Genomic DNA, 19451 nt, shown 5'->3' on the forward strand with positions numbered 1-19451 from the left:
CCTGAGGAAAGACAGAGAGAACAGGGGGGTGGAGGAGTGGCACTGCTGATCAAAAACCGATGGAATTTTGATGAGCTGGAGAAAGGAGACAGCGGAGAAACAAGCGACTACATAGCGGGAACGCTTCACTCTGGAGGTCCCAAGGTGGTAATTGCAGTGATGTATAACCCACCACAGAACAGCAGGAGGCCAAGGCAAGAGTATGACGAGAGCAATAGAGCGATGGTTGACACACTGGCTGTAGTGGCCAGAAGAGCTCATGCATGCAGGGCAAAGCTCCTGATCATGGGTGACTTTAACCACAAGGAGATAGATTGGGAGAACTTGGAGCCATATGGGGGCCAAGATACATGGAGGGCTAAGATGATGGAGGTGGCACTGGAAAACTTCATGTACCAACACGTAAGGGACACTACAAGAGAGAGAGAGAGAGAGAGAGGAGTGGATGAACCAGCAAGACTGGACCTAGTAATCACCATGAGTAGTGCAGATATTGAGGACATCACATATGAAAGACCCCTTGGGGCCAGCGATCATGTGGTTTTAAGTTTCGAATACACAGTAGAGCTACAAGTGGAGGGGGAAACAGGAAGGCCAGGACGAATGATGCCAAACTACAAGAAAGGGGACTACACGGGAATGAGGAAATTCCTGAACGGTGTTCAATGGGACAGAGAACTGGCAGGGAAGCCAGTTAATGAGATGATGGAATATGTAGCAACAATGTGCAAGGAGGCTGAGGAGAGGTTTGTACCCAAGGGTAACAGGAATAATGAAAAAGCCAGGATGAGCCAATGGTTCACCCAAAGGTGCAGGGAGGCAAAAACCAAGTGTGCTAGGGAATGGAAGAAATACAGAAGGCAAAGGATCCAGGAGAATAAGGAGAGCAGTCGTAGAGCCAGAAATGAATATGCACAGATAAGAAGGGAGGCCCAACGACAATATGAAAACGAGATAGCAGCGAAAGCCAAATCTGACCCGAAACTGTTGTACAGCCACATCAGGAGGAAAACAACAGTCAAGGACCAGGTAATCAGGCTAAGGAAGGAAGGAGGAGAGACAACAAGAAATGACCGTGAAGTATGTGAGGAACTCAACAAGAGATTCAAAGAAGTGTTCACAGAGGAGACAGAAGGGGCTCCAGAAAGACGGAGAGGTGGGGCACACAACCATGTGCTGGACACAGTGCACACAACCGAGGAAGAAGTGAAGAGGCTTCTGAGTGAGCTAGATACCTCAAAGGCAATGGGGCCGGATAACATCTCTCCATGGGTCCTGAGAGAGGGAGCAGAGGTGCTATGTGTACCCCTAACAACAATATTCAATAAATCTGTCGAAGCAGGGAGATTGCCTGAGGCACGGAAAACAGCAAATGTAGTCCCAATCTTTAAAAAAAGAGACAGACATGAAGCATTAAACTACAGACCAGTGTCACTGACATGTATAGTATGCAAAATCATGGAGAAGATTATCAGGAGAAGAGTGGTAGAACATCTAGAAAGGAATGATCTCATCAACAACAGCCAACATGGTTTCAGGGACGGGAAATCCTGTGTCACAAACCTGCTGGAGTTCTATGACATGGTGACAGCAGTAAGACAAGAGAGAGAGGGGTGGGTGGATTGCATTTTCTTGGACTGCAAGAAGGCGTTTGACACAGTTCCACACAAGAAATTAGTGCAAAAACTGGAGGACCAAGCAGGGTTAACAGGGAAGGCACTACAATGGATCAGGGAATACTTGTCAGGAAGACAGCAGCGAGTCATTGTACGTGGCGAGGTGTCAGAGTGGGCACCTGTGACCAGCGGGGTCCCACAGGGGTCAGTCCTAGGACCAGTGCTGTTTCTGGTATTTGTGAACGACATGACGGAAGGAATAGATTCCGAAGTGTCCCTGTTTGCAGATGACGTGAAGTTGATGAGAAGAATTCATTCGATCGAAGACCAGGCAGAACTACAAAGGGTTCTGGACAGGCTGCAGACCTGGTCCAGCAATTGGCTCCTGGAGTTCAACCCCACCAAGTGCAAAGTCATGAAGATTGGGGAAGGGCAAAGAAGACCGCAGACGGAGTACAGTCTAGGGGGCTAGAGACTACAAACCTCGCCGAAGGAAAAAGATCTTGGGGTGAGTATGACACCAGGCACATCTGAAAGCGCACATCAACCAAATAATTGATGCAGCATATGGGCGCCTGGCAAACCTCAGAACAGCATTCCGACATCTTAATAAGGAATCATTCAGGACCCTGTACACCGTGTACGTTAGGCCCATATTGGAGTATGCGGCACCAGTTTGGAACCCACACCTATCCAAGTACGTAAAGAAACTAGAGAAAGTGCAAAGGTTTGCAACAAGACTAGTTCCAGAGCTAAGAGGTATGTCCTACGAGGAGAGGTTAAGGGAAATCAACCTGACGACACTGGAGGACAGGAGAGATAGGAAACACATGATAACGACATACAAAATACTGAGAGGAATTGACAAGGTGGACAAAGACAGGATGTTCCAGAGATGGGACACAGCAACAAGGGGACACAGTTGGAAGTTGAAGATACAGATGAATCACAGGGATGTTAGGAAGTATTTCTTCAGCCACAGAGTAGTCGGGAAGTGGAATAGTTTGGGAAGCGATGTAGTGGAGGCAGGATCCATACATAGCTTTAAGCAGAGGTATGATAAAGCTCACGGTTCAAGGAGAGTGATCTAGTAGCGACCAGTGAAGAGGCGGGGCCAGGAACTGGGACTCGACCCCTGCAACCTCAACTAGGTGAGCACACACACACTATAAAATAACGGCAAAATTTTAAAAACTGTACTAGTTTTTTTATTATTTTTAATTAAAAATAAATCTCTAAAAATGACATTTTATTGTTTTTTTACAGAAAATTACAATTAGAATTTTTTTAAAGAAATTTTTTTCCTTGTATCCTCTTAATGTAACCAATCAGGTGTGCTCCTTTTTTTTTTTTTTTTTTGCAATGTCATTTTCGAATTGTCTGTTTCCAACCTTATTCTTGCGCAGCAATTTCCAGCTCTTCTGCTCAGTTCTCTGGTTTCCAATTTAATTTATACGTTTCTTACCTCGTTGTGTTACTGGTAGTCATGAGCTCACTCGGCTGTGTTCTCTTCCTTGCTGCTACAAATGTGTAGCTTCCAGTGTAACTCTTACCGTTGTGTTTTCCGTTTTTTCCACTAAACTTCATTCAAGAACTCTCTCATACCCGTCTTATGCCTTTAACTATAGCCTAGTTTTTCTTCTGAGTTTTATCTCTCCTTTCCACCAGGTAACCTAAACTGTCCAACATTTTGGGCCACTGACTGAGAGGTTTCTTAGATTCAATTTCCTTCTTATCCATTTCACTTAGGAGAAAAAAAAAGAGATCCGGCATTTTTTATTCTATCATTGCCAATTGCATTTATTTGAAACACCTGCCATATAGATGCCTTATTCACCTTACTACACGCCTTCTCTAGATTTATAGTTTCGACAAACAGTTCAATACCATTATCTGAGTATTGTCCACGTATATTTTTCAATGTAAACACTTGGTCTACACATCCCCAACCCTTCCTAAATCCTCTTTCTTCCTATGCAATTCTACTTTCTATCTTAAAAACAGCTTTACACTCGAATTCGCGAAGGGCTTTTACATCCAGAAAATAAAGATGTGGGGCCGGTGGCGGGCGGCGCTGCTGGATAATTCAGATTGCAACGAAGGTAGCACTGCAGGACACGTCACACCTGATGTTACATCCCCAAGCCACGCCACAAATATTTCTTCCGCTCTGTCCCTCCTCGAAAAGTTGGTGCCCACAGCAAAAGCCCCTTTTCTTTTGTTTATTCATTAAGACAAGCTCTCAGTGACTGCCAAGGTAGGCTTTACGAGTGATTTTCTGAAATGTGGTTGATGCAAATTAACGCTTGGCAACACTACATTAAAAAAAGTTGTACGTAAATGAGTGCCTGGGGAATGGAGTGCGATCAAGGTTGATCAAAGGAGAGAGTAGCTCACATACCTTAGAGTAAAAGCGCTTGACAGGCATCAAGGTAACCCCCCCCCCACTTGAAGAGATCAACAGAGTACAGTTCTATTTAATAAAACCACTTCATTTTGAGTGTTAAAAAATAAACCTTAATCCGGCGTGCACTGTGTTCAAAGGTGTCTGAAAAACCCATACCTTGCACAACCTTGAAATGAATTCTGACTATCAAGACCTTCATTTCATACACATTGGTCTTATATCACTTTTATGAAACCTAATAAATTAAGATCCCAGTATTTAAAACTAAGGATACTGTAATCTTAAAAAAAAAAAAAAAACAGATGACTGTTTTAAGTTCAATCCAAATTTTATTTCTTCGCTAAGTATTCTGTGTATTTTACATGTAGTAAAATATTGTTAGTCACAAAGAATGCTAGTTCATGTATGAATATTTCTGGAAAACAATATTCTAACAGAAACAATGGGATGGCGTATGTGCTGGAAAGGCAGGACTTGAAACCCATGAACAGACTTGTATGACAATCTGAAGTTGTGATTTAAACGTTACAATGATGTTATGTAGAATAAACCTCACGTTGGTTGTATCTTTGTCTCGATCTCGGATCAAAACAACTTGCGAGGTCACCGGACCTAACTCCTGGCGAAAGTCCCACTCTGAGCTATTCTGAGAAAAAAAACTTCCCTCACTCCTTCAGTTGCAACCTTGCACAGCTCCTGATGACACTGAGAAGTGTGAAAGTACTTGAGCTAACGGTTTCCAACTTCCCTGTGGTTTGTCTTGCATAGTTAAGATCGCCTGTCTGTGATTGTTTGCATATACATGTACTCACCTAGTTGTACTCACCTAGTTGAGGTTGCGGGGGGTCGAGTCCGAGCTCCTGGCCCCGCCTCTTCACTGATCGCTACTAGGGCACTCTCCCTGAGCCGTGAGCTTTATCATACCTCTGCTTAAAGCTATGTGTGGATCCTGCCTCCACTACATCGCTTCCCAAACTATTCCACTTACTGACTACTCTGTGGCTGAAGAAATACTTCCTAACATCCCTGTGATTCATCTGTGTCTTCAGCTTCCAACTGTGTCCCCTTGTTACTGTGTCCAATCTCTGGAACATCCTGTCTTTGTCCACCTTGTCAATTCCTCTCAGAATTTTGTATGTCGTTATCATGTCCCCCCTATCTCTCCTGTCCTCCAGTGTCGTCACGTTGATTTCCCTTAACCTCTCCTCGTAGGACATACCTCTTAGCTCTGGGACTAGTCTTGTTGCAAACCTTTGCACTTTCTCTAGTTTCTTCACGTGCTTGGCTAGGTGTGGGTTCCAAACTGGTGCCGCATACTCCAATATGGGCCTAACGTACACGGTGTACAGGGTCCTGAATGATTCCTTATTAAGATGTCGGAATGCTGTTCTGAGGTTTGCTAGGCGCCCATATGCTGCAGCAGTTATTTGGTTGATGTGCGCTTCAGGAGATGTGCCTGGTGTTATACTCACCCCAAGATCTTTTTCCTTGAGTGAGGTTTGTAGTCTCTGACCCCCAAGACTGTACTCCGTCTGCGGCCTTCTTTGCCCTTCCCCAATCTTCATGACTTTGCACTTGGTGGGATTGAACTCCAGGAGCCAATTGCTGGACCAGGTCTGCAGCCTGTCCAGATCCCTTTGTAGTTCTGCCTGGTCTTCGATCAAGTGAATTCTTCTCATCAACTTCACGTCATCTGCAAACAGGGACACCTCAGAGTCTATTCCTTCCGTCATGTCGTTCACAAATACCAGAAACAACACTGGTCCTAGGACTGACCCCTGTGGGACCCCGCTGGTCACAGGTGCCCACTCTGACACCTCGCCACGTACCATGACTCGCTGCTGTCTTCCTGACAAGTATTCCCTGATCCATTGTAGTGCCTTCCCTGTTATCCCTGCTTGGTCCTCCAGTTTTTGCACCAATCTCTTGTGTGGAACTGTGTCAAACGCCTTCTTGCAGTCCAAGAAAATGCAATCCACCCACCCCTCTCTCTCTTGTCTTACTGCTGTCACCATGTCATAGAACTCCAGTATGTGTGTATGTGTGTGTGTGTGTGTGTGTGTATGTGTGTGTGTGTGTGTGTGTACTCACCTAGTTGTACTCACCTAGTTGAGGTTGCGGGGGTCGAGTCCGAGCTCCTGGCCCCGTGTGTGTGTGTGTGTGTGTGTGTGTGTGTGTGTGTGTGTACTCACCTAGTTGAGGTTGCGGGGGTCGAGTCCGAGCTCCTGGCCCCGTGTGTGTGTGTGTGTGTGTGTGTGTGTGTGTGTGTGTGTGTGTGTGTGTTCATATTCTCGTGGCTCGCATCTTAAAGGAACCTAAAGCTCTAAATAATACCGCTGAAGACCGGACACCACAAATGTTGCTCTGCTCTTGTGAACATAAATAAACAATGACTTGGCCTCACGTCCAGAATCCACAGCTCTGACCAGACTTCCTGGCCACTCTGGCATCTTGATAAAGAGGGTTATTTTCCTTGATTCCGTTAAGGTAACAATGGATAATTTTACAGTTTCTATGGCAACAGGTTAGTTATAGTTTTAAGAAAGCAGTGGATTACGTATTCTAAGGAAAGTCCATTGTTATGCACTGCAGTTATAAAGCGCTAGTGTGGGTAATCCATCAGACTCTCGCACCGATTGTATGCTTTACCGCAATGATGGTTGGTGATAGGTTGGTTATAGGCTGTCCTGAGGCTCTTGTCCTGGCCATGAGGCTCTTGTTCTGGCCATGAGGCTCTTGTTCTGTCCATGAGGCTCTTGTTCTGGCCATGAGGCTCTTGTTCTGGCCATGAGGCTCTTGTCCTGGCCATGAGGCTCTTGTCCTGTCCATGAGGTTCTTAATGCCGAAGAAGTGAGAATTGAAATTGTCCATAAGACGGTACTTCTACTTAGTAAGTCAAGTTTAGGTGCATTTTCTTTTTAACTTTTGTTTGTGGAGAAGGGTATACCTTGATGTTGATATACGAGGGAACATCACGTTTCAACCCAACGACACGTTTCAACTCAGCGACACGTTTCAACTCAACGACACGTTTCAACTCAGCGACACGTTTCAACTCAGCGACACGTTTCAACTCAGCGACACGTTTCAACTCAACGACACGTTTCAACTCAACGACACGTTTCAACTCAACGACACGTTTCAACTCAGCGACACGTTTCAACTCAGCGACACGTTTCAACTCAGCGACACGTTTCAACTCAGCGACACGTTTCAACTCAGCGACACGTTTCAACTCAGCGACACGTTTCAACTCAGCGACACGTTTCAACCCAACGACACGTTTCAACCCAGTGACACGCTTCAACCCAGCGACACACTTCAACCCAGCAACACACCTCAACCCAGCGACATGTTTCAACCCAACGGCACGTTTCGATCAAACGACACGTTTCAACTCAGCGACACGTTTCAACTCAGCGATGTTTCGGGCTAGAGTCCCGAATCTGAGACGCCACACTCCGTGTATATCGCACATTTAAAAAAAATCAGGAAGGAGCGGTAAACCCGTAGCGATCATTAAGCTCCCCTGTAGGGGGAAGAGGGATCAGGAGGCAATCAGTTTCGACCTAAGGAACGGGATGGGGGGGATTCTGAGTAAGTCCCGCCGCTCCTTGGATGAAGAGCCCCTCCCTCTGGCCTCCACCAGAGCCCCGGCAACAATATAAATTTCCTGGCAGAAGTCTGTACACAGTGAATAACGTTTTTTTTATTATGCTCGTTTAATGCCCCTAATAAACAGTTTTGTAGAGTTTTATTTATTTTACCAATCTATTCCGCTGTCCAGCGATCGACACCAACTTGAAATTAATCTCTATTACGATTAGCAACATTATTTTCAATTTTACCAGAGGTATATATTATCAAGGTAACTGATACGCCTTTCTGTCTTTAGAGACAGGAGGAGGAGGAGGCAGCGTGTGTGTGTGTGTGTGTGTGTGTGTGTGTGTGTGTGTGTGTGTGTGTGTGTGTGTGTGTGTGTGTGTGTGTGTGTACTCACCTAGTTGTACTCACCTAGTTGAGGTTGCGGGGGTCGAGTCCGAGCTCCTGGCCCCGCCTCTTCACTGATCGCTACTAGGTCACTCTCCCTGAGCCGGAGCTTTATCATACCTCTGCTTAAAGCTATGTATGGATCCTGCCTCCACTACATCGCTTCCCAAACTATTCCACTTACTGACTACTCTGTGGCTGAAGAAATACTTCCTAACATCCCTGTGATTCATCTGTGTCTTCAGCTTCCAACTGTGTCCCCTTGTTACTGTGTCCAATCTCTGGAACATCCTGTCTTTGTCCACCTTGTCAATTCCTCTCAGTATTTTGTATGTCGTTATCATGTCCCCCCTATCTCTCCTGTCCTCCAGTGTCGTCAGGTTGATTTCCCTTAACCTCTCCTCGTAGGACATACCTCTTAGCTCTGGGACTAGTCTTGTTGCAAACCTTTGCACTTTCTCTAGTTTCTTTACGTGCTTGGCTAGGTGTGGGTTCCAAACTGGTGCCGCATACTCCAATATGGGCCTAACGTACACGGTGTACAGGGTCCTGAACGATTCCTTATTAAGATGTCGGAATGCTGTTCTGAGGTTTGCTAGGCGCCCATATGCTGCAGCAGTTATTTGGTTGATGTGCGCTTCAGGAGATGTGCCTGGTGTTGTGTGTGTGTGTGTGTGTGTGTGTGTGTGTGTGTGTGTGTGTGTGTGTGTGTGTGTGTGTGTGTGTGTGTGTGTGTGTGTATGCGTGCCTGCATGTGTATGTACTCGCCTAATTGTAGTTGCAGGGGTCGAGACTCAGCTCCTGGCCCCACCTCTTCACTGAATGCTACTAGGTCCTCTCTCTCCCTGCTCCATGAGCTTTATCATACCTCGTCTTAAAGCTATGTATGGTTCCTGCCTCCACTACATCACTCGCCAGACTGTTCCACTTCCTGACCACTCTATGACTGAAGAAATACTTCCTAACATCCCTGTGACTCATCTGAGTCTTCTACTTCCAAGAGTGACCCCTTGTTTCTGTGTCCCCTCTCTGGAACATCTTGTCTCTGTCCACCTTGTCTATTCCACGCAGCATTTCGTATGTTGTTATCATGTCTCCCATAACCCTCCTGTCCTCCAGTGTCGTCAGGCCGATTTCCCTTAATCTTTCTTTGTAGGACATTCCCCTTAACTCTGGAACTAACCTTGTCGCAAACCTTTTCACTTTCTTTAATTTCTAACGTGCTTGACCCGGTGCGGGTTCCAAACAGGTGCTGCATACTCCAGTATGGGCCTGACGTACACGGTGTACAGTGTCTTGAAAGATTCCTTACTTAGGTATCGGAACGCTAATCTCAGGTTTGCCAGGCGCTCATATGCTGCAGCAGTTATCTGGTTGTGTGCTTCCGGAGACGTGCTCGGTGTTATACTCACGCCAAGATCTTTCTCCTTGAGCGAGGTTTGCAGTCGTTGGCCACCTAGCCTATACTCTGTCTGCGGTCTTCTTTGCCCTTCTCCGATCTTCATGACTTTGCATTTGGCAGGGTTGAATTCCAGAAGCCAGTTGCTGGACCACGTGTCCAGCTTGTCCACGTCTCTTTAAAGGCCGGCCTGATCCTCATCTGATTTAATTCTCCGCATTAACTTCACATCATCTGCGAACAAGGACACCTCTGAGTCTATCCCTTCCATCATGTTATTCACATATACCAAAAATAGCACTGGTCCTAGGACCGACCCCTGTCGGACCCCGCTCGTCACAGGTACCCACTGTGATACCTCATCACGCGAGCAGTAACAGCCTAGTTGATCAGGCCCTGATCCATCGGGAGGCCTGGTCATGGACCGGGCCGCGGGGGCGTTGATCCCCGGAATAACCTCCAGGTAACCTCCAGGTAACGTACCGTGACTCGTTGTTGCCCCCCTGTCAGGTATTCTCTGATCCATTGAAATACCCTTCCTGTTATACGCTCCTGATCCTCTAGTTTCTGCACTAATCTCTTGTGAGGAACTGTGTCGGGGACCTTCTTGCAGTCCAAGAAAATGCAATCAACCCACCCCTCTCTCTCGTGTCTTACTTCTGTTACTTTATCATAAAACTCCAGAAGGTTTGTGACACAGGATTTGCCTTCCATAAAACTGTGCTGATTGTCATTTATACTCTTGTTCCGTTCCAGGTGCTCCACCACTCACCTCCTGATAATCTTCTCCATGACTTTGCATACTATACACGTCAGTGACACTGGTCTGTAGTTTAGTGCCTCTTTTCTGTCTCTTTTTAAAAATGGGAACTACATTTGCCGTCTTCCATACCTCAGGTAGTTGCCCAGTTTCGAGGGATGTGTTGAAGAGTGTGGTTAGTGGCACATACAGCATTTCTGCTTCTTCTCTAAGGACCCACGGGGAGATATCCGGTCCCATTGCCTTTGAGGTATCAAGGTCACTTAGCAGCTTCTTGACCTTCTCCTCAGTTGTATGTATGTCATCCAGCACTGTGTGTGTTTGTGTGTGTGTGTGTGTGTGTGTGTGTGTGTGTGTGTGTGTGTGTGTGTGTGTGTGTGTGTGTGTGTGTGTGTGTGTGTGTGTACTCACCTAGTTGAGGTTGCGGGGGTCGAGTCCGAGCTCCTGGCCCCGCCTCTTCACTGATCGCTACTAGGTCACTCTCCCTGAGCCGTGAGCTTTATCATACCTCTGCTTAAAGCTATGTATGGATCCTGCCTCCACTACATCGCTTTCCAAACTATTCCACTTACTGACTACTCTGTGGCTGAAGAAATACTTTCTAACATCCCTGTGATTCATCTGTGTCTTCAACTTCCAACTGTGTCCCCTTGTTACTGTGTCCATTCACTGGAACATCCTGTCTTTGTCCACCTTGTCAATTCCTCTCAGTATTTTGTATGTCGTTATCATGTCCCCCCTATCTCTCCTGTCCTCCAGTGTCGTCAGGTTGATTTCCCTTAACCTCTCCTCGTAGGACATACCTCTTAGCTCTGGGACTAGTCTTACTGCAAACCTTTGCACTTTCTCTAGTTTCTTTACATGCTTGGCTAGGTGTGGGTTCCAAACTGGTGCCGCATACTCTAATATGGGCCTAACGTACACGGTGTACAGGGTCCTGAACGATTCCTTATTAAGATGTCGGAATGCTGTTCTGAGGTTTGCTAGGCGCCCATATGCTGCAGCAGTTATTTGGTTGATGTGCGCTTCAGGAGATGTGCCTGGTGTTATACTCACCCCAAGATCTTTTTCCTTTAGTGAGGTTTGTAGTCTCTGGCCCCCTAGACTGTACTCCGTCTGCGGTCTTCTTTGCCCTTCCCCAATCTTCATGACTTTGCACTTGGTGGGATTGAACTCCAGGAGCCAATTGCTGGACCAGGTCTGCAGCCTGTCCAGATCCCTTTGTAGTTCTGCCTGGTCTTCTATCGAATGAATTCTTCTCATCAACTTCACGTCATCTGCAAACAGGGACACCTCAGAGTCTATTCCTTCCGTCATGTCGTTCACAAATACCAGAAACAGCACTGGTCCTAGGACTGACCCCTGTGGGACCCCGCTGGTCACAGGTGCCCACTCTGACACCTCGCCACGTACCATGACTCGCTGCTGTCTTCCTGACAAGTATTCCCTGATCCATTGTAGTGCCTTCCCTGTTATCGCTGCTTGGTCCTTCAGTTTTTGCACCAATCTCTTGTGTGGAACTGTGTCAAACGCCTTCTTGCAGTCCAAGAATATGCAATCCACCCACCCCTCTCTCTCTTGTCTTATTGCTGTCACCATGTCATAGAACTCCAGTAGGTTTGTGACACAGGATTTCCCGTCCCTGAAACCATGTTGGCTGCTGTTGATGAGATCATTCCTTTCTAGATGTTCCACCACTCTTCTCCTGATAATCTTCTCCATGATTTTGCATACTATTCATGTCAGTGACACTGGTCTGTAGTTTAGTGCTTCATGTCTATCTCCTTTTTTAAAGATTGGGACTACATTTGCTGTCTTCCATGCCTCAGACAATCTCCCTGTTTCGATAGATGTATTGAATATTGTTGTTAGGGGTACACATAGCGCCTCTGCTCCCTCTCTCAGGATCCATGGTGAGATGTTATCCGGCCTCATTGCCTTTGAGGTATCTAGCTCACTCAGAAGCCTCTTCACTTCTTCCTCGGTTGTGTGCACTGTGTCCAGCACATGGTGGAGTGCCCCACCTCTCCGTCTTTCTGGAGCCCCTTCTGTCTCCTCTGTGAACACTTCTTTGAATCTCTTGTTGAGTTCCTCACATACTTCACGGTCATTTCTTGTCTCTCCTTCCTTCCTTAGCCTGATTACCTGGTCCTTGACTGTTGTTTTCCTCCTGATGTGGCTGTACAACAGTTTCGGGTCAGATTTGGCTTTCGCTGCTATGTCATTTTCATATTGTCTTTGGGCCTCCCTTCTTATCTGTGCATATTCGTTTCTGGCTCTACGACTGCTCTCCTTATTCTCCTGGGTCCTTTGCCTCCTATATTTCTTCCATTCCCTAGCACACTTGGTTTTTGCCTCCCTGCACCTTTGGGTGAACCATTGGCTTATCCTGGCTTTTTCATTATTCCTGTTACCCTTGGGTACAAACCTCTCCTCAGCCTCCTTGCATTTTGTTGCTACATATTCCATCATCTCATTAACTGGCTTCCCTGCCAGTTCTCTGCCCCACTGAACCCCGTTCATGAAGTTTTTCATTCCTGTGTAGTCCCCTTTCTTGTAGTTTGGCTTCATTCGTCCTGGCCTTCCTGCTTCTCCCTCCACTTGTTGCTCTACTGTGTATTCGAAGCTTAAAACCACATGGTCACTGGCCCCAAGGGGTCTTTCATATGTGATGTCCTCGATATCTGCAGTACTCAAGGTGAATACCAAGTCCAGCCTTGCTGGTTCATCCTCTCCTTTCTCTCTTGTAGTGTCCCTTACGTGTTGGTACATGAAGTTTTCCAGTACCACCTCCATCATCTTAGCCCTCCGTGTGTGTGTCTGTCTGTGTGTCTGTCTGTGTGTCTGTCTGTGTCTGTCTCTCTCTCTCTGTCTGGGACCGGGGTGCAGGATATTGTGATTCCATCTACGACTGCTGTACCTCTCCTGCTTACAGTATATAACCACTGCTTTGCACATTTGCTGTATTTTTTCAAGATTGTTTGACTGATTACATCGACTCAAGGCTGAGGGATTGAGTACCTCAAACTTGTCCTGTTCTTCACCATTCTCCTTTGTATGGACTGATTAAGCCACTGTGTGGTGAAACGTTTCCTCATTAAAGTTACCCAAATGTTGCACACGTGTCTGATATATCAATTTGTCGGTTCTCTGAACCATTCATCTACATACGATAAAAGGCTTAGAAAACCGACAGGTTGAAGAATGAACCACTTGTGCCAAACGTTACGCAAGTGTCACATTGTTCAAGCTGTCGGTTTTCTGAGCCATTTATCGCATCTGTCAGGCACTGAAACATCATACGATCGAAACGTCGTCGTGTGCTCCTCCTCCTCTCCTTTGTGCGGGTTATTTATGTATTGTTCCAGTCACTTGATTGTGCGTTTTTGTTCTTTAGCGATTTTTTCAACGCTTGTCTAACCTATGGACAAGACCTACTTACACTAGTGGATGGTTCCACTGTGATGCCGCCGCCTCCTGCTGTAACTCGCCTAACTACAGTCTGTAAGTCACTTCTCCGAGCATATGTCGGACTTTCTTCAATATTGATGAACTGAACATACAGATTCCAGGCCGAGGGACTGATTACCTCAAAATACTACTATTTTTCTACCATTCTTATTTGTACTGGACTGATGAAGCCACTGTGTGGCGAAACGTTTCCTCATGAAGATTCCTTAATTAATGTTGCACGTCTCATTCTTCATACATTCTTCATGTTAGCCGTCTGGACATCACGAGAGATAATGGGAGTAATCCTCTTATCTGTCTCACTGTTATCGGATTTCATTTTAATTATTTCTGATGGTATTATAATGTCAAGAAGACTGATAAAATGGGAGACTTCGTGCAATTGTTTTGCCACACGAATTTCAGTTTAAACAACGAAATTTTCGCCGAGTCTAAACAAAGATGAAATTCATTGGTCGTCCTTTGTTTTTGAAGTAAATAAGTCGGTGACTAAATTACTGGCAAAAGAGATTCATTGATTCACACTGAAACAAGTTTTGGCTGAGTGTGGACACATTGCTTGGATATTCACACAAATAAGTGAGTGCCTGTGTTCAGCTGAACACCGAAACTCAATACTGTTTGAAACTATTTTTATTTTACGTTTTTTATATAAAAATAGGTCCAAAGAGGGGACAGAGCAGCCATGGCCCCTAAAATCGGTCGTGATTAAACGTAAAGACTGAACTTTGCCTGTGCTGTTTACTCTGACACAGATCCAGGAAGCGTCTTTCTTTGCCTACCCTCTGTCCCACTGCCAAGTACACGGCCAATGTAAGTATATACTGTCCTTGCGTGGGAATATCAACGCTTTAAGGGACTCTGCATAATTATGAGCTATTCGTTGTTTTCTGTAAAGCTAAGTCTAGTTCGAACAACGCAAATCAGCCTGGCCTTTATATACCGAATAACTCCTGAACAGGCATATATACCTTATATAAAAAGAGCCTAGGTTAGAAGCTATATAACGTATAATACAGCCTGGCCTAGAAAATGTATTTAGTATAACAAAGCCTGAACCAGGCGGTATATACTACATAACAGTGTGCCAGGCAGTATTCACCAACATCCCCAGTAATTAACCGCGAACAACCGGACCTTTTTAATTTCGACAATGGGTCGCCAGCATTTGCATTTTAACAGCGAGAGATTGACTAATTCTGGTGTCAAATATAAAAAAAAAGGTATCATGTTCACGTTCACAGATATGAAAAAAAATGAACACTGCTACGATTTCCTGTTGAAATGCTCCAGATGAGATGTGAGGCGACAGTAAGCAGGAGTTATGTCAGCCTCACGTCGAAAGTAGACGTGTGTATTTTAGTCACTCAGGATAACCGGTAAACAGTGACGCTATACTCAGAACGTCGGATTTTATTAACAGGCTTCCATAGTCTATCCAGCGGTTCCTCAGTTCCCAAAAGTCTCGAATTTACGCATTATTTTTTGGACGAACTGCACACACAAAAAACAATGGGATGAAAGACTCCGTCTCCGTATGAAACGAGCTGACGTAGTGTAAACGTATAGTGAATGTCTATTACTTTTCAACAGAGGCTAAGTACGGTCTATGAGGTAGGAAAACGTCAAATGTTCTGATTTTAAATAAGAAAATTGATAGGAAACATTACAGCGGCATAAATGACAGCCCGGAAAGGTTTAGGGAAGGGAAATACTCTCACAGAAGTACTGAGTTCTAAACAGAGCTCAGGGAAAGAGGATCAGAAAGCAAACCACTACTGTTGCAAGCGTAATATGTTAATGGAAACTGGCAAATTACCATACACCAGAAAGACATCCTACGTTACTGTTGTACGAAAATATCGGCTGCATTAAAATCAGTATCGCTAGCTGTTTCAACCATGGGATAATTCAGGATTTTATGTTCTCTGGAAGAACAAGGAACCTAACCTTGTACCACAGAAAAGGAACGTAGATAAAGCGGAAACGGAATAAACAGTTAATCAGGGAAAAACCAAGGTAGTAGTCAGTGTTATGGTGAACATCATAATCATGGAAAGCAGTAATCCCATAGGGGTTACAAGAAGACATGACCGAGCTATGAGAATGTTCAAGAGATGACTCATGTCCTGACCCGCGTCTTCTCCATGTGGTGACCCGTCAGTGGCTCCCGAAAAAATGTCAAGAGTTGGTACAGGTGATATACTGTTTCCAGCTCTATGACAAGGGCACCGTGAAGAAGAGAATGGAATTCAACTTAAGCAACCCTTTGGTTGATTTGGAGTTGATCAGGAGAAAGGTGGTCACAGAACGGGTTTCACCTGAGGGAAGGCAGACAAACATGGCTGGCACATATATGAAATACTATACAGGAATATATTTACAGCCTGGTCACAGACCGGGCCGCGGGGGCGTTGACCCCCGGAACTCTCTCCAGGTAAACTCCAGGTAATTAATAAAGGCGAGAAAAATGAGGTGTTCTGGGATCAGAACTACGAGTGCTGGGAGACGACAGTTGGTCAAGACAGATAGTACATTACTAGAAAAGCAAAGAACCTGAAGAGATATAATTTAGAAAATGCCCAGCGATGAAACAGAAAAGGGAAGTCTAGTTAAGAACTGAAAGAAAACACAGGAACAACTAAGAGTAACATGCGAATACCTTCAGTGAGGGTAATGAACAAATTGAATGCATTAGGGATGGGAGTAGTGGAGATCAACTCAGTATATTGTTTCAAAAAGCATGATAATATCATGGAACAAGGGTGAGGATCAAAAACTTAATCTCAACCCCAAAAAGGAACCATGGAGGTTAGGAACCAGTACAGTCAGTCGTCACTGGTTAAGAGGCCGGACCAGGAACTATTACTCTTATAACTGCACTCCAGCTAGGCGAGTGCATGCATGCATATGTATGAATGCACACACACGCACACACACACACGAACGCCTAACACCGTGCCCATCGGCATTTGCCGGGTGGGAACATGCAAAAAAATCCTAACCCAAACTGGAAAAAAGTAAGAGTAAGTAAAATCAGAGCCTTTTTTTCCAGAGAAAAATACGAAGTACATGAAATATTTGAGAGCACGCCAATGTCAACACAGAGTAGCCTTGCAACACTGAACAAAAATCTCAGTATGAACAAAGCCACAAACTGGGAGGTTTTGCGGCTATATTTCAAGGTGTACCAATACGCTGCATGTAAATGATTTGTTTTTCATGGTCACTAGCCCTGCCTAGGTCCTACCAAGCCCGAGGATTTATTATAGAGAAAACCTCGCTAAACCAGCCAGTATTGATTATCCGTAACTGCTAGTCCATTTTTTCACTTTTAAGGGGGAGAGGGAAGTAAATTTTGTTGGGGTCTTTTGGAGAGGCTTTCAATGACAAAATGCTCTATTAGTAGGAACAAAAATCATCAAAGCTTTCTCAAAAAAAAGCCGTTTAACGAATGTGCATGACTGCTGTGTAGGCAGACGCAGACTAACATTGCACAACATTATAACACTGCTGTGTAGGCAGACGCAGACTAACATTGCACAGCATTATAACACTGCTGTGTAGACAGACGCAGACTAACATTGCACAGCATTATAACACTGTTGTGTCGGCAGACGCAGACTAACATTGCACAACATTATAACACTGCTGTGTAGGCAGACGCAGACTAACATTGCTCAACATTATAACACTGCTGTGTAGACAGACGCAGACTAACATTGCACAGCATTATAACACTGTTGTGTAGGCAGACGCAGACTAACATTGCACATCACTAAAACACTGCTGTGTAGACAGACGCAGACTAACATTGCACAGCATTATAACACTGCTGTGTAGACAGACGCAGACTAACATTGCACAGCATTATAACACTGTTGTGTCGGCAGACGCAGACTAACATTGCACAACATTATAACACTGCTGTGTAGGCAGACGCAGACTAACATTGCACAACATTATAACACTGCTGTGTAGACAGACGCAGACTAACATTGCACAACATTATAACACTGCTGTGTAGACAGACGCAGACTAACATTGCACAGCATTATAACACTGTTGTGTCGGCAGACGCAGACTAACATTGCACAACATTATAACACTGCTGTGTAGGCAGACGCAGACTAACATTGCACAGCATTATAACACTGTTGTGTAGGCAGACGCAGACTAACATTGCACAGCACTAAAACACTGCTGTGTAGGCAGACGCAGACTAACATTGCACAGCATTATAACACTGTTGTGTCGGCAGACGCAGACTAACATTGCACAACATTATAACACTGTTGTGTCGGCAGACGCAGACTAACATTGCACAGCATTATAACACTGCTGTGTAGACAGACGCAGACTAACATTGCACAGCATTATAACACTGCTGTGTAGGCAGACGCAGACTAACATTGCACAGCATTATAACACTGCTGTGTAGGCAGACGCAGACTAACATTGCACAGCATTATAACACTGTTGTGTAGGCAGACGCAGACTAACATTGCACAGCATTATAACACTGTTGTGTAGGCAGACGCAGACTAACATTGCACAGCATTATAACACTGCTGTGTAGGCAGACGCAGACTAACATTGCACAGCATTATAACACTGCTGTGTAGGCAGACGCAGACTAACATTGCACAGCATTATAACACTGTTGTGTAGGCAGACGCAGACTAACATTGCACAGCATTATAACACTGTTGTGTAGGCAGACGCAGACTAACATTGCACAGCATTATAACACTGTTGTGTAGGCAGACGCAGACTAACATTGCACAGCACTAAAACACTGCTGTGTAGACAGACTCACAATACGTTAGTACTGTGTTATGTTTGGCTGTAGTTGCTGGCAGATTTTTTCCCATTTTCCTGCAGGGTTATGAGCGGTAACTTGAGTACGCTTCTTTCGACAAGCTTCAAACTTTCAACCTATGGCAATGACAAGGTTATGTTTATGACTATGATGCTGAGTACGAGTTAAAGTCACACACCCCAACATAACCCCTGACAATTACAGCGACGATTGTCTTGGCCATAAAAAAACCAAAAGTTGATATTCTGATGTAAAGAACTAGGGAAAATGTATACTGAGGCATCTGTGATGACAACAAATGAGAATGTATAAGAGTGTAGTGGTACTAACATTCTTAATGTGGGTGTGAAGCATTGGTGGTGAATGTTGCAGCGAAGAGGAGGCAGGAGGCAGTGATGTGTCTGAGGGCAATATCTGGTGTGAATATAATGCAAAGAAATCGTATCTTAGGGGGTTACTAAAAGTATTATCCAGAGGGTTGGGGAGGGGTTGAGGTGGCTTGGGCATTTAGAGAAGATGGCCCAAAACAGGGTGACTTGGAGGGTGTGTAAATTTGTAATGGAGGGAAGGTGGGGTAGGGGTCGCCCTAGGAAAAGCTGGAGGGAGGAGGTAAAGGAGGTTTTGTATGCGAGGGGCTTGGACATCCAGGAGGTTTTGTATGCGAGGGGCATGGACATTCAACAGGTGAATGTGAGCGTTTTAGATTGGAATGGAGGCAAATGGTTTTTATAACTTGACGTACTATTGGAGTGTGAGCAAAGTAACATTTATGAAGGGATTCTGGGAAATCGGTTAGCCGGACTTGAGTCCTGCAGGTGGGATGTACAGTACCTGCACTCTGAAGGAGAAAAAGGGATATTTGTAATTTGAAGGAGCATCTGAGCTGTGGTATCGGCGCGCCTCTGGCAAGACAGTGATGGAGTGAACGATGGAGAAAGTGTTTCTTTTTTTTTCGGGTTACCCGACCTTGGTGGGAGACGGCCAAT

The sequence above is a fragment of the Cherax quadricarinatus genome, unplaced genomic scaffold, assembly GCF_038502225.1.
Source record: "Cherax quadricarinatus isolate ZL_2023a unplaced genomic scaffold, ASM3850222v1 Contig775, whole genome shotgun sequence".
Classification (NCBI taxonomy): domain Eukaryota; kingdom Metazoa; phylum Arthropoda; class Malacostraca; order Decapoda; family Parastacidae; genus Cherax; species Cherax quadricarinatus.